Raw genomic sequence first — 16,320 nt, 5'->3', positions numbered from 1 at the left:
CCGCAGCCCCAGCCTGCGCCAGGGGAAGAGGAGAGGTGGGAAGAACTCCATTTGTTTCTTTTCCTCTGAGCAGATGCTGTGTCTCACAGCCCCTTCTCAGATTCCTCCCATCAAAAAAGGTATCAGATACAAGATACCACTTGTGTGAAGTTTGGACAGAATCCCAAACAGGCATCTCTCTCCACCACTACAGGAACAGTGCCTCCAGAAGAAAAGCAGTGACCAGAAAGAAAAATACACACCTTCTCCCTCAGTCAGCCTCCCTCCTTCCTTCTCCACTTATGGGACAGAAGTGAGTGTGCAACCCAAGGTCTTATGACACATATAAATGATGTGATTCCAAAGTTGGGATGCAAAACGTATCCAACTCTCTGCAACCCCATGGACTGTAGCCTACAAGGCTTCTCCGTCCATGAGATTTTCAAGGCAAGAGTCCCAGAATGGGTTGCCAGTTCCTTCTCCAGGGAATCTTCCCAACCCAGGGATAGAACCTGGGTCTCCCGCATTGTGGGCAGACGCTTTACCCTCTGTGCCACCAGGGAAGTAGTGGGAAAGGTGAGGAGGGATAAATTAGGAGTTTAGGATCAACAGACACACACTACTATATATGAAATCAATAAACAACAAGGACCTACTGTACAGCATCAGTTCAGTTCAGTTCAGTCGCTCAGTCGAGTCCGACTCTTTGTGACCCCATGAATCGCAGCACGCCAGGCCTCCCTGTCCATCACCAACTCCCGGAGTTCACTCAGACTCACGTCCATCAAGTCAGTGATGCCTTCCAGCCATCTCATCCTCTGTCGTCCCCTTCTCCTCTTGCCCCCAATCCCTCCCAGCATCAGAGTCTTTTCCAATGAGTCAACTCTTCGCATGAGGTGGCCAAAGTACTGGAGTTTCAGCTTTAGCATCATTCCTTCTAAAGAAATCCTGGGGCTGATCTCCTTCAGAATGAACTGGCTAGATCTCCTTGCAGTCCAAGGAACTCTCAAGAGTCTTCTCCAACACCACAGTTCAAAAGCATCAATTCTTCGGCGCTCAGCCTTCTTCACAGTCCAACTCTCACATCCATACATGACCACAGGAAAAACCATAGCCTTGACTAGACATACCTTTGTTGGCAAAGTAATGTCTCTGCTTTTGAATACGCTATCTAGGTTGGTTGGCAAGAATACACAGAAGAACTGTACAAAAAAGATCTTCATGACCCAGATAATCACGATGGTGTGATCACTGACCTAGAGCCAGACATCCTGGAATGTGAAGTCAAGTGGGCCTTAGAAAGCATCACTACGAACAAAGCTAGTGGAGGTGATGGAATTCCAGTTGAGCTATTCCAAATGCTGAAAGATGATGCTGTGAAAGTGCTGCACTCAATATGCCAGCAAATTTGGAAAACTCAGCAGTGGCCACAGGACTGGAAAAGGTCAGTTTTCATTCCAATCCCAAAGAAAGGCAATGCCAAAGAATGCTCAAACTACCGCACAATTGCACTCATCTCACACGCTAGTAAAGTAATGCTCAAAATTCCCCAAGCCAGGCTTCAGCAATATGTGAACTGTGAACTTCCAGATGTTCAAGCTGGTTTTAGAAAAGGCAGAGGAACCAGAGATCAAATTGCCAACATCTGCTGGATCATGGAAAAAGCAAGGGAGTTCCAGAAAAACACCTATTTCTGCTTTATTGACTATGCCAAAGCCTTTGACTGTGTGGATCACAATAAACTGTGGAAAATTCTGAAAGAGATGGGAATACCAGACCACCTGATCTGCCTCTTGAGAAATTTGAATGTAGGTCAGGAAGCAACAGTTAGAACTGGACATGGAACAACAGACTTGTTTCAAATAGGAAAAGGAGTACATCAAGGCTATATATTGTCACCCTGCTTATTTAACTTATATGCAGAGTACATCATGAAAAACGCTGCACTGGAAGAAACACAAGCTGGAATCAAGAGTGCTGGGAGAAATATCAATAACCTCAGATATGCAGATGACACCACCCTTATGGCAGAAAGTGAAGAGGAACTAAAAAGCCTCTTGATGAAGGTGAAAGTGGAGAGTGAAAAAGTTGGCTTAAAGCTCAACATTCAGAAAACGAAGATCATGGCATCTGGTTCCCATCACTTCATGGGAAATAGATGGGGAAACAGTAGAAACAGTGTGTCAGACTTTATTTTGGGGGGCTCCAAAATCACTGCAGATGGTGACTGCAGCCATGAAATTAAAAGACGCTTACTCCTTGGAAGGAAAGTTATGACCAACCTAGATAGCATATTCAAAAGCAGAGACATTACTTTGCCAACAAAGGTTTGTCTAGTCAAGGCTATGGTTTTTCCTGTGGTCATGTATGGATGTGAGAGTTGGACTGTGAAGAAGGCTGAGCGCCGAAGAATTGATGCTTTTGAACTGTGGTGTTGGAGAAGACTCTTGAGAGTCCCTTGGACTGCAAGGAGATCCAACCAGTCCTTTCTAAAGGAGATCAGCCCTGGGATTTCTTTAGAAGGAATGATGCTAAAGCTGAAACTCCAGTACTTTGGCTACCTCATGAGAAGAGTTGACTCATTGGAAAAGACTCTGATGCTGGGAGGGATTGGGGGCAAGAGGAGAAGGGGATGACAGAGGATGAGATGGCTGGATGGCATCACTGACTTGATGGACGTGAGTCTGAGTGAACTCCGGGAGTTGGTGATGGACAGGGAGGCCTGGTGTGCTACGATTCATGGGGTCACAAAGAGTCGGACACGACTGAGCGACTGATCTGATCTGATCTAGGTTGGTCATAACTTTCCTTCCAAGGAGTAAGCGTCTTTTAATTTCATGGCTGCAGTCAGCATCTGCAGTGATTTTGAAGCCCAAAAAAATAAAGTCTGACATTATTTCCACTGTTTCCCCGTCTATTTCCCATGAAGTGATGGGACCAGATGCCATGATCTTCGTTTTCTGAATGTTGAGCTTTAAGCCAACTTTTTCACTCTCCACTTTCACTTTCATCAAGAGGCTTTTTAGTTTCTCTTCACTGTATTCAATATCTTACAATAACCTATATTGGGAAAAAATCTGAAAAGAAAGCATATATGTACATATATATGTGTGTGTATATATATGCTGAATCACTTTGCTTTGAAACTAACACAACATTGTAAGTCAACTATACTTCAATTAAAAAAATTTAAATTAAAAAAAAAAGCATTCACTTAGTGACCATACTGAATTACACACACCCTAAATGGGTGTGGTGCGGGTTTAGAAATAGCAGAGAAGATACCCCTGAAATTACTTTCTACCACTTTGCCCCAGTTATGCCATAATTTAGGATACATAAGCCTCATAAAACTCCACGATGTTCACTGCAGTTTAACTTATCCCCATTTTACAGACCACATCTTACATATCCTATGCCAGTCTCATCTTCTCTATTCCTCATTTCAACTGCAAAATGCATTAAAGACTGAGTAATAAACCACCAGGATCTGTGGTGGTGCTAAAATATAATTTAAGAGCATTCCCTGAAAGACACTGAGATTCTTAAAATGCCCTTCCAGTATGTGCATTAATAAAGTTAGACACCGGAGGTGGAGGAGGAGTTGGAGGTTCAGGGTATCAGATCATCACCCAAATCTGAGTCTCTGAATAAAATAAATACGGCTTTCTTTGAAAGACCAAAATATCAAAGTGTGTTGCCTAAAAAAGAAATTTCATCCTGTAGCCACATTATGCATTCATGGCAAAAGGCAGATATTAATCTTGGGCTATACACAGACTATCTGAAAGAGGCCAAGTTCAAAGAACAAAGTTCACAGATCTTATAGCAAGCATGTTCTAGGGTCAGTTACATTGAGAGTTGTAATGTAAAGAAAGCTGAGCGCCAAAGAGTTGATGCTTTTGAACTATGGTGTTGGAGAAGACTCTTGAGAGTCCCTTGGACTGCAAGGAGAGCCAACCAGTCCATTCTAAAAGAGATCAGCCCTGGGTGTACATTAGAGGAAGTGATGCTGAAGCTGAAACTCCAATACTTTGGCCACCTGATGCGAAGAGCTGACTCATTGGAAAAGACCCTGATGCTGGGAACGATTGAGGGCAGGAGGAGAAGGGGACGATAGAGGATGAGATGGTTGGATGGCATCACCAACACAATGGACATGGGTTTGGGTAAACTCAAGGAGTTGGTGATGGACAGGGAGGCCTGGTGTGCTGCAGTCCATGGTGTCGTATAGAGTCAGACATGACTGAGCAACTGAACTGAACTGAAATTGAACACTATCAGTATGAAAATAAGAGCACTGTAAGCTGCCACTAGACCATCCCTGGGAACACGTGTCTCCTGAGGAAAATTAGGCTGGCCGTCTGCATCACCAGCACTGCTTGCCTTCGGGTCCAGGTGTCTCTGGGAATCACATGAAATGAGCTGGAAACTGGGATCGCATCCTTTCTGATCATGGCTGGACATGATGGAGAGAGGATGCCTGGGTGTATAAATTCACATTCACATACGTCTACCTGCCCAGGGCCAGCTTCCAGCAGAGAAAGAGAATGTGTCAAATGGTAAAGCAAACAGTTTTCTTTATCCTCCTCCCTCTCCTTTCAGCACCTCCTCCATCATCCTCAACCTGCCTTTCCAGCTCCATCCCCAAAGTTGTGCCTTCATTTAGAATCTTACAGGTGCTCGTGAGCTTCATCTAGAAATTAAAGGCTAACAGTTGGGTTAGACACCATGTCTTTCTTTTCTGCCCCCAGAAGGGATTTGAACCTGTACATTATACATTGGTAAAAACCCATGGAATACACACCACCAAGAGTAAACCCTCACCTAAACTATGGACCTCACTGTTTGGACTAGAGTTGCGTTGCTCAATTCAGTAGTCCAGGGCATGTGTGACTACTTAAATTCAAATTCATCTCACACGCTACTAAAGTAATGCTCAAAATTCTCCAAGCCAGGCTTCAGCAATATGTGGACCGTGAACTTCCAGATGTTCAAGCTGGTTTTAGAAAAGGCAGAGGAACCAGAGATCAAATTGCTAACATCCGCTGATCATCGAAAAAGCAAGAGAGTTCCAGAAGAACATCTATTTCTGCTTTATTGACTATGCCAAAGCCTTTGACTGTGTGGATCGCAATAAACTGTGGAAAATTCTGAAAGAGATGGGAATACCAGACCACCTGACCTGCCTCTTGAGAAACCTGTATGCAGGTCAGGAAGTATCAGTTCGAACTGGACATGGAACAACAGACTGGTTCCAAATAGGAAAAGGAGTACGTCAAGGCTGTATATTGTCACCCTGCTTATTTAACTTATATGCAGAGTACATCATGAGAAATGCTGGGCTGGAAGAAGCACAAGCTGGAATCAAGATTGCTGGGAGAAATATCAATAACCTCAGATATGCAGATGACACCACCCTTATGGCAGAAAGTGAAGAAGAACTAAAGAGCCTCTTGATGAAAGTGAAAGAGGAGAGTGAAAAAGTTGGCTTAAAGCTCAACATTCAGAAAACTAAGATCATGGCATCCAGTCCCATTACTTCATGGCAAATAGATGTGGAAACAGTGGCTGACTTTATTTTTTGGGCTCCAAAATCACTGCAGAGGGTGATAGCAGCCATGAAATTAAAAAACACTTGATCGTAGAGATATTACTTTGCCAACAAAGGTCCATCTAGTCAAGGCTATGGTTTTTCAGTAGTCATGTATGGATGTGAGAGTTGGATTACAAAGAAAGCTGAGCACTGAAGAATTGATGCTTTGAACTGTGGTGTTGGAGAAGACTCTTGAGAGTCCCTTAGACTGCAAGGAGAGCCAACCAGTCCATCCTAAAGGAGATCAGTCCTGGGTGTACATTGAAGGGACTGATGCTGAAGCTGAAACTCCAATACTTTGGCCACCTGATGTGAAGAGCTGACTCATTTGAAAAGACCCTGATGCTGGGAAAGATTGAGGGCAGGAGGAGAAGGGGACGACAGAGGATGAGATGGTTGGATGGAATCACCGACACAAGGGACATGGGTTTTGGTGGACTCTTGGAGATGGTGATGGACAGGGAGGTCTGGCGTGTTGTGGTTCATGGGGTCGCAAGGAGTCGGACACGACTGAGCGACTGAACTGAAATTCAATTCACTTCCTCAGTCACATTCACCACATCCCAAGGGCTCAACAGACCCATGTGGCTAGTGGCTACTGTATTGGACAGGACCACACCGACACAGAACACTGTTACTGCAGAAAGAACCACTAGACAAGGCTAGCCTAAAGCACGGACCCACAACCTTTTTATGGAAAGGGTTATAAAGTAAGAGTTTTAGGTTTTGTGAGCCAACCAAATTACCCACTATAACTACTTAGCACTGCCTCACAGTGTGGAAACAGCCATAGACAATATGCAAATGAATGGGTACTGTTGTGTTCCAATAAAACTTTATTTATAACAATGAAATTTGGTTCCTAGAGGAACCATTCCTGATCCAGGGACATCTGACTCCCGGGAGGTCTTAAATTACTGCAGGGCATCTAACCACAGGCACCACAAGTAGTAGCTGTGGACTGACTAAATAAATAATATGTCTAGCATATACCTGGACCTTTATTTATCAGACTATCTCTATATTATCATGATGGATAAAATACAAATCCATTTAAAGCCATTACTGCTTTCAAAGGAGCATATGCCGTTGTATATTATTCTCAAGAAATGAACCATGAAGTTTGTCTCTTTTATTATGTTTCTGTAATACAAGTAATACATCTTTGGTTTAGAAAAATGAGAAAGCAGAATTTAAAAAATAGGAAAGGAAAAGGGGATTATCTAAGTTCCTACTCAGGAGATTTTTAGCCACTGTTAATAAACACATATATGATTGCTTTGTTTACAGCTATATTCTTCGTATCTAGAACAGTGCTGAATGCATGATAGGTGCTCAATAAATACTTGTCAAATAAAAAAAAAGACTATTACAAAAATAGGAGTGTTCATAAACAGATTTTAGGAATTCTTTAACTTTACTACATTAGTAATGCTGGGTGGATGTAAGAGTTTCCGGCATGATCTATGGTTTTTTGATAGACTATCAAAGGGATCTGTGACCTAAGAAGGTAGAGAACCTCCCCCCCACAGTCATTCCCAGGCGTGAACCCACAGGCCTGTACATTTCTGACCATCGATGACTGAACTCCCTAGAGAAGCAGGCATTTTTCCCAGGGCAGTCTTCTATAACTAACTGAAGCCATCCATCTGAATTCAAACCATCCCAGGTGGAAGAGCTGCTGGGTTTAAACAGAATTCACTAGAGAAAAATGGGGAAGGAGGTTTTTATGTCTTTTTCTAAGTCTGGAGACAAGGATCCAGCTACAGAGAAACATTTTCTGTAGTCTTCCCAAGAAGTTCAAGCTTTTTTCACCTTCTTGGGGCCCTGTCAGTTCAGGAGGCTCGAGCATGATTTTAATGAGGTCAGACCATAAGCCGATCCCTGTAAGGACAAGTTAAAGACAGAGGCCCGTCTGAGGACCAGCAGCGAACACGGTTCTTTTATCTCTGGAAGACCCTCCTGGGGATGTTCTCCCAGTGGGTAGGCAGTGAAGACAAAGGCACAGCATCCAGTTAGCACTGTCAACAATGAAGACTTAACACAGAGAGAGGGGGAAAGTTATCTTCCTCAAAACACTTTGATAATCTAGGGAAATGACTTGAGATTTATAGAAACCCATTTAGAGTTCTTTCAGGCATTCTACCTGCATCTGTTTCATAAGAAAGCAAATTGAGGTTTCTTCTCTGACTCTTCACAATATAGCACCATCAAATCAGTGCCATTAATTGCTAAGAGTAAAGGGCTTTCCGATGCCTAATGAGATCTTTAGGAAAGCAGCCTCTTTAGAAGCAGTTCTATTTATAGACCATGCATTTTCCCGGCCTCCCTCTCTGATCAGAGCCTGGGGAGGAGGCAGGAATTTTTTGCTTCTCAGAAAATGATCACCTGCCCCTCCCTGCTTATTCCCCACCTGGAATCCTAAACCAATTATGACATCCTAATCATTTCCAAGAGCAACCACTATGCTGTCACAAAGAGAGGATTATGACTTCAAACCCAGATCTAGCTAAGAGCTAATCATCTGGTTCAGAAACAAAAGGCCCTGTTTGTATGCAAATGGACACAGTTATCAAGAATCTGCAGAAATAACAACTGAAATCTACGATAAACAGATTTACGGCTAAAACGAGATGTGTGCTTCCAAATTTGCACACCAAAAAGTGGCAGATGATTCTTTAAAGGGACATTATACCCTGACTCAAAACCACGATGACAAAAATCCCCTAAAATCTAATAGCTGCATCGATCAACTGTGTTAGAAAGCCAACCTGCACCTTAAATGAGACACTGCCGTAAAAAGAATTTGTTCAAGGCAGACGGCTTCTCACACATTAAGTCTGAAACTCAGCTCCCGACCCCCACCCCACCCACTGTCCTTGTGGACAGAGCATTTATCCTGATCATTCTCTGTTCATGGCAGGGCTGATCTTCGTTACTCAGGACACAAACCCTGAAATCATCTCCTTCTCTTGCTCTCACACTTCACATCTGAGCTGTCAGTAAATGTGCCTGGGTCAGAGTACAAAGTCCTCTCCCTCCTCCTCCCTGCCACGCTGCTAACCCAAGCTATTACCATCTGCAACCTGGACTATTGAAATACCCACAGCTCGTCTCTCTGCCTCTGATTTTGCTCTGCCTTCAGGCTGTATCCTATTAAATATGTCATATTATATCACTTTGATCGACTCTCCAGTGGCTTCCCTTTCAGGAACCAATGGCCCCAAATAATCTGCCTCCTTCCTACCTCTCTCAAATCATCTCCCATTAAGCTCTCCCTCACTCACTCTCCTCCAAGTTCATGACCTCCAGGGAGTTTCTTGAACACGCCGATGTCCAGACCTCAGGGCCTTTGCACTTGAATTTCTGTCTGGAATGCCTTTCCTCTCGTATTCCCATGACTGGCTCTCTCATGCCTCTATTTTCAAAAGCCCCTGCTCACCAAGGCCTTTCCTCACAACCCTTCTCAAAAATCTCCATTTCTGCTCCCATCACAGTATTTCCTATCTCTTGCCACATTATTTTTTTCTACTTAGCACTTATAACCCAGCATACTTCATCATGTATTTATCTCGTGCATCATCTCTGTCTCATAATAAAATGTAAGCTCCAAAAGAGCAAGGATTTTTGTCTTTTCTGTTCATGAATGAATCACTGCTCTGGTGCCTGGTACAGTGCATGGCACTCAGTGAATACTTGTTGAATGTATGAACTCTGAAAATATAGTAATCAGCACTCCACGTGTTAATTAAAAGTTATAAACAAAATGGAATTGGAAAAAATTAGAAACAACCTAAATGCCTCTGAACATGAAATTGGTCAGATAGGGATGCAGCCATAAACCAATGCACTGTTCAGCCCTTAAAATAATGATGTAGTGTTTATTCACTAATGTGAAAGGATTCCCCCAACAGATTAAGTCAAACAGGAAGACTGCAAAACAGGAAGTACAGTATTATCACAGTGTAAAGTATTATATAAGTATCATGTGTATGCATCACCTCTATTTACTACAAAACTCCATTTGTGCATGTATTTGCACGGATAGATTGATGGTTGACAGAGAGATGAGAAAAGAGAGAGAAAGAGATCAAGCGATTATAGTAGAAAAATTTAAGGAGATTTTTTTGCTTTCTTTATTCTTTTTGCATCGGATTTTCTACACTGAGCAGCTTCTAAACAGAATTTTGTAAGGAGAGTTTTCTATTTTAACATTTGCCAAGGGTTAGCTACCTGTGAAGAGCTGACTAGACTTAACACCTCATAACGGCCTTCAAACCATTTCAGTCCAATCTTCCAGAAGCACACAGCAGACTTTTCAGAATTCCAAAGGAAGTCCTAGGCCCTTCCCTGACAATGAAAGCACATGTAAGGAAATGATAAAAGATAAACAGTCAAGCTCATGACTGTTTTGTGAGGAAAGGAGGCCCTCAGAACAAAAATCTCTTGCCTACCTGGCCACACAATCTCATCTGCAGGTCTCATTCTTCAAGATCAGATAATTGAGTCTGCTGGCCGCCCCAGGCACACCCAGCACCACGCCTCTGCGCTAGTTACGGCCATGCCTGGAATGCCCTGTCCTTCTGCACTTGCTCGAGTCCCCTTCCTCCATGAAGCCTTCTGACCCTCTCAATCCCACCAACTCACGCTTCCAGTATTTCTAACTGACACCGAGGACATATTCCTCGGCCTTGTTGGTTGTCATGATGATGATTATTGCTAATAACAATATAAACAGCAATGTGTATTGTGCGCCCATGACAGGGCAGATAGGGAAGATACAGAAGATGAATGGCACAGGCTGGTCCCGGGCCTTGGATCATTTTCGGACTTCCAGCCAGTCTTCGTGCTTCAAATTTGATTTCAACCTCGCTGTTTCCCAGCACAACTCAGAGGCTGTTTGCACAATTTAGGAACTCCACAAATAGATGCTGGTGATAACGATGATGAACCCAGGCTGTCTCCAGTCAGTGGGAAATAGCTTTTGCATCTGTTTAAATCCAAGCCCCGTGGGTTCTGGGGCGAGGGCTAAATGCTGGGGCCTGAGCTTCTCCATTCCTGCCTGCACATGAGACCCATCTGGGGAGCAATTTTTTTAATGCTGACAATTAGGCCCCAGACAAGCACATCAGAAACCCCACTGGGGCCTGGGTATCAGTCCTCTTTGAAGCTCTCCAGGTGACCCAGTGGCCAGCAGGGCTGAGAACTATGGCTCTGGCCTGAAGGCTATTCAGCCACACATTCTTCCTTTGTGTCCTACTCAGGCCTGGAGCAAAATCACAGGCAGCGGAACCACCATTGAGTGCTGAAAGCCATTTTCAAGGAATCACGGCCCACTGGGGAGGGAAGCCTGAGCAGGCCACAAGTGATGACCAGTGATTGCCCGTGCCCCCCTCTCTGGCGTGGCTTCCTCTTGAAGCCTGATCTTGGTCCTCAGGGCCTCTGACCAGTGCAGTGGAGGTGTGCATGACAACCAATAAATGTCACTTGCCACGGGGGTTAGTGAGGCTTCACTGTTCACACAGGTGGCACCTTCAACACACGAGGGCAGAGATGCTCAAGACCATGGGGCCAACCGCTTCAGGACAGGCATCATGGAAGTGTCTGACCTCCTGGACAGGATGGACAAGAACCACCAGCCCCATACTGGAGGTGAGTCTGTAGCTGGTCTGGAGATACTCAGGGCTATAGATCTGGTCTTGGCTGCCCCCGAACACTGAGCCGCACACTGCCAGCCGCACAGGCTTTCAGTGGGTCCTTAGTGGCCAGAAATTCCTTCCTCTATAGAGACAAGTCATACTCCAACAGACTTCACTTTCTCAAGAATCATGTCCATGGGATGATGTTTCACCACTGACTGTGATGAGGCTTATTCTCAACCAAGGACTCTGAGGGAATCCAGGTGAGCTAAAATGGGAAAGCAAATTGCAAGAAGCCTCTTCGACTCTGGAAGCCTTCCCCTGTAAGAAAGGCTAGTGGCTAACCTCATAGACAGGGTGCTGCAGCTCAGAGATTAAAAGCAGGAGCTGGACTCAGACCTCCCAGGTCCAAATCCCTTGCTACTTATTAGCTGTGTGACCTCGAGCCAGTTACTTAACCTCTCTATGCCGTAGTTTCTTTTTCGGCAAAATGGGATGATCCTGGGAATATCTCCATTGTAGATTTGTTTGTGGATTAAATTCAGGGTAAGAGTTGAAGTATTTAACAAATGGAATAGCAATGACATGTTGAATGAGTGAATGAATGAATGCATACATGGCCGGATGAGTGAATAAGGAAAGGATTCCAGGACTCACTCAAGGTGGAGAAGGGTCTAAGGCTCCAGGTACGGGGGCTGCAGGAGACAGGAGTCCAAGGAACCAGAGTGGGATCATCTGGCCTCCGAGGACTGAGGAGACAGACCACCCTTTGAGCTCTCACAAGGCTCAGAAACTGTAAGTCACGTTTCTTCTCTTCCAGAGCTCACTCCAGCCACAGAAGTCATCTGGACTTCTCCAGCTCAAATGCACATGCCTGATAGAGGTCCCTAAACCAACCTAAGAGCCAACGTGTGATAAATGCATATGCTGTACTGAGCCGCCAATACTTCCAGTCCTCACATCACTCTTCTAAGTCAGGCTTGCTAGATCCCCAGTGGATGGGGCGGGGGGCACTGAGGCACTAGGGTGCTAAGAAACTTGCCTACAATCTCACAGCTAGTGAATGGAAAAGCATAGAATGCATTCCAAATGGCCTTTTTATTTCTTTAATGGACCATTTTTAAAATATCTATTGAATTTGTTACATTGCTTCTGTTTTACATTCTGGTTTTTTGGCCTCAATACATGCGCGATCAGTTCAGTTCAGTTCAGTTCAGTCGCTCAGTTGTGTCCGACTCTTTGCGACCCCATGAATCGCAGCACACCAGGCCTCCCTGTCCATCACCAACTCCCGGAGCTCACTCAGACTGATGTCCATCGAGTCAGTGATGCCATCTAGCCATCTCATCCTCTGTCATCCCCTTCTCCTCCTGCCCTCAATCCCTCCCAGCATCAGAGTCTTTTCCAATGAGTCAACTCTTCGCATGAGGTGGCTAAAGTACTGGAGTTTCAGCTTTAGCATCATTTCTTCCAAAGAAATCCCAGGGTTGATCTCCTTCAGAATGGGCTGGTTGGATCTCCTTGCAGTCCAAGGGACTCTCAAGAGTCTTCTCCAACACCACAGTTCAAAAGCATCAATTCTTCGGCACCCAGCCTTCTTCACAGTCCAATTCTCACATCCATACATGACCACTGGAAAAACCACAGCCTTGGCTGTGCAATATTAGCTCCCTAACCATGGATAAAGCCCACACCCCCCTGCATTGGAAGGTGAAGTCTTAACCACAGACCACCAGGGAAGTCCCTCAAGTGGTCTTTAAATGGGCGTTAAACCCCATTGTTCTGAACCCTGATGGTCAGAAGAGAGACACATGGACACAATCAGAAAGACAGTTCTTCCATCCCATTCTTTAGAAGATGGCCCCTCTATGAGATATTTCACCATCAAAAAAAAAAAATGTCTAGTTCTCCCTTTTCTTGGCAAGATACTAAGCTAAAGTTCAAACTACTTTGGGGACCAAAGGCTAACCAAATGGGCCCCAATACTGCCATTGCCACGTCTTTAGAGGAAGATGAGTCTTCTGTCTGTGGGATCAAGCTACAAAAGACCAGAAGCTTCAGAGAAAAGGCTGTCAGTCTGTCAATGAGGGTCTCTTTTCCTAAAGAAAACCTTATGGGAACCACTACACTGGTGGCCAGGTGCTCAAAAGCCAATTTATTTCTAGAGTGAGTCTTCTATGCTCTTGTTCTAAATACAGTAGTCCACTTGGGTCACCATCTCTCTTGATTTTATGCTATTCTTAAACCTTCTGCTTTGCATTTTATCTTCTGGAGATCAGAAAGAATCCCATTTTTCAGTCTTTGACAATTCTCTCCATTACAGTCACCAATTTTTTTTGCAATTGCTTAAAACTTGGTAAAAATTGTTCATTTTTTTTGGCACAGTATATCATATTCAAGCTTGGATCCAAGGTAAGCATTTCTGGCACATATGGTTAAAAAAAAAAAAAAGATCTCCTTAACTGAATTAAGACAGCATGGGAGATACACATTCATTTAGCCCATTTTCAAACGTTGCTTTCTAGCAGTTTAACAATATTTGACAGTATTATTCTTAGCACATGTGGTGGAGCTGGTGTGTTGCTCTCTATAAGGTAACAGATATTGCAAAAGCAAGATGAGCTGCGAATCAGATAGACTTAAAGTAGCAAAGTTCCAGATGTCTGCTACAGGCTTCTGAGGGGTAGGCTCAGGTTTGGTTGTAAAACAGTCTGGCAACATGGAACAGGGCTGAAGAGAGGAGACACATTTTAGTCCCTAATACATTTCTATTTCCCCTTGAGTGACAAGTAGTGGTGCCCTGCTACTGCTTGTAATAGTAGTGATGGAGTAGTGCCCTACTCCGAGTGAAAACATTTTAAGCTCAGAAAAAAGAAAGAAAGAAAGAAAGTGAAGTCGCTCAGTCGTGTCCAGCTCTTTGCGACCCCATGGACTGCAGCCTACCAGGCTCCTCCGTCCATGGGATTCTCCAGGCAAGAATACTGGAGTGGGTTGCCATTTCCTTCTCCAGGGGATCTTCCCAACCCAGGAATCGAACCCAGGTCTCCCACATTGCAGGCAGACGCTTTAACCTCTGAGCCACCAGGGGGTCAGACAAAGCATTTAATCAAATAAATGAAAGCAAGAGAAAGACCTGAATGGTTTAATGAATTGACCCACCTGGGTTTTTCCCTCCACTAAATTAACTCAAGCCAACTTGGATATATGGAAACCCAACCTTCTTAGTATTAAAATACGCAATTATTGATTTTTTTCAACCCCATTCCCATCCTCAAAATGGGTTGTAAGGATGACCAGCCATCATCGTACTTTGTTTAGACTCAGCATCCAGTACGTTTGTATGTCACTCACATAGCGGATGCCACATTGTAGGCTCAATGAATCGTCATTGTATGGATGAACGGACAGATGGATAGACAGACAGACAGATGGACATCCTGTACCACTCTAGGTTGTGATCATACTACAATCCTAACCAGGTCTGATAAAGCTTATTCAATAAGAGATGCTTTAACTAAAATTAAAAATAAATCTACATCCCTCTCAAGTACATAATTTTTAAAAGCCAAAGTCTAATAAGATAATCTTTTGAAAAAATGCTCCTGACGCTGCGCGCGTGCAGATGCTGCTGCTCTGAGTGCAGACGCCAGCACAGCCATGTTCCGCAGCTCTGACAACCCTGCACAATCACCACACTTGCTGTTTTGTTAGTGGCTCAAAATATACCAAGTGCAATTCAATGCTTGTTGACTGAAAACAAAGAAGCATAACCTAAAAGTTGAGGATTATACTGTATTTAATGAACAAACTTGAGGACTTAAGTCCAGAAGGTACACTCTCAGATAACTCGGAGGAAATGTTTAGAAGTGTTAAGGGAGGAGCCAGGATATAAAGGAGTTTTTGCAGCAAAATCTCCAGGTAGTTGGAACATCAAAAGATGACTATTAAAGAAAACCAGATACTTCAGATTAATGAAGTTAGCACTTTTCTAACTATGGGAAGATACAAGAGTCTGGGCTCACTGAAATCATTCCTTTGATATGCACCTTAACTGTGTAGGGCCAGTATCCTTTTGCTCCATTCTGAATCCCTGGGGGAGGGGCAGGGGGAGGGGTGCCATCAGGGGGTGGCTGCAGGGGCTGATGGCTGCAGCAGCCTTTGATTGCTGATATGGACGGCAACATTCTTTGTCCACATAGTTTATCACCAGTCCTTCACTGCTGGCACCCACGGACAACTTTTGACTGATCCCTAGACTCTGGTAAAATGCTCTTTTCTACCTCACTCTGAAACAGATCATGAAATAAAATCACTTCTGGGACTGGGTTATGACTCTGGATTTCCAATCAGTTTTGTGCCAAAAGTCTGATTAAAACAGATCATCCAAAAGCCACACTAGAGACTCTCAATCTTGGCATCTGACCATTCCTGGGCAGACATCCCGGGAATTTCTGCTCCAGGACTAAAGGTCATCTTGGCATTAAAAGGTCCCCCATGTCTCACAGGTGCCAGCAGTTTGTCTCCAGTTCCAGGGCTCTTGCCACCTGCTCTTAGTTGTTCACACTAATTACAAACACAGCCTTAACCTGCCCTTCTTGCCTCCTTGTCAGCTGGAAAAGGTCTGCCATTCTCCCTGACATACCTGCAGCCAGGTGGGCAGAGTGGAAAAGGTAGGATTACACCCACCCAGGGCTTCTCTCTACAATAGCAGGACAGCCTGTCATCTCTCATCTCCCATTCAGAAGGCAGCAACCTCCTACCACTCCTGAAGAGGAAAGAAAAGTCCCCTCTCTGTTTAAATACAATGGCACTTTCCAAAGCAGCCACGTCAGCAAGCTAAAACTTCCTCTGTGTGCCTTGCCCACCGATTACTTTAATAAGAACTTCCGAAGACCAACTTCCACCAGGACATTTCAGATAATCCTGAGGGGGGGCTCTCCAGCACCAGGGAGAAAGGAGGAAGAGTGGCGAATGCCCACCCATAGCTCCCCAGTCCTGTTCCTGGGAGGTTTGGACATGCATGTATCCACGCACCTTGAGAAGACTGTCACCCAGAACTGGAGGAAACTTTAGAAGATGTCACTTCCAAAAATAAAGTGAAATTGA

At 44.3% G+C, this 16,320-nt stretch overlaps 1 protein-coding gene and 1 pseudogene across 4 annotated transcripts in view; both read right to left on the bottom strand.

Moving 5' to 3' along the window:
- Positions 1-8,974, bottom strand: part of LOC102405946 — a 31,066-nt pseudogene extending 22,092 nt beyond the window's left edge.
- Positions 1-16,320, bottom strand: part of TMEM178B (transmembrane protein 178B) — a 415,633-nt gene that overhangs the window by 161,419 nt on the left and 237,894 nt on the right. The window lies entirely within an intron of this gene.

This window comes from Bubalus bubalis, chromosome 8, assembly GCF_019923935.1.
Source record: "Bubalus bubalis isolate 160015118507 breed Murrah chromosome 8, NDDB_SH_1, whole genome shotgun sequence".
In the NCBI taxonomy this organism is placed as follows: Eukaryota; Metazoa; Chordata; class Mammalia; order Artiodactyla; family Bovidae; genus Bubalus; species Bubalus bubalis.
This window is presented reverse-complemented; position numbering and strand designations above follow the sequence as displayed.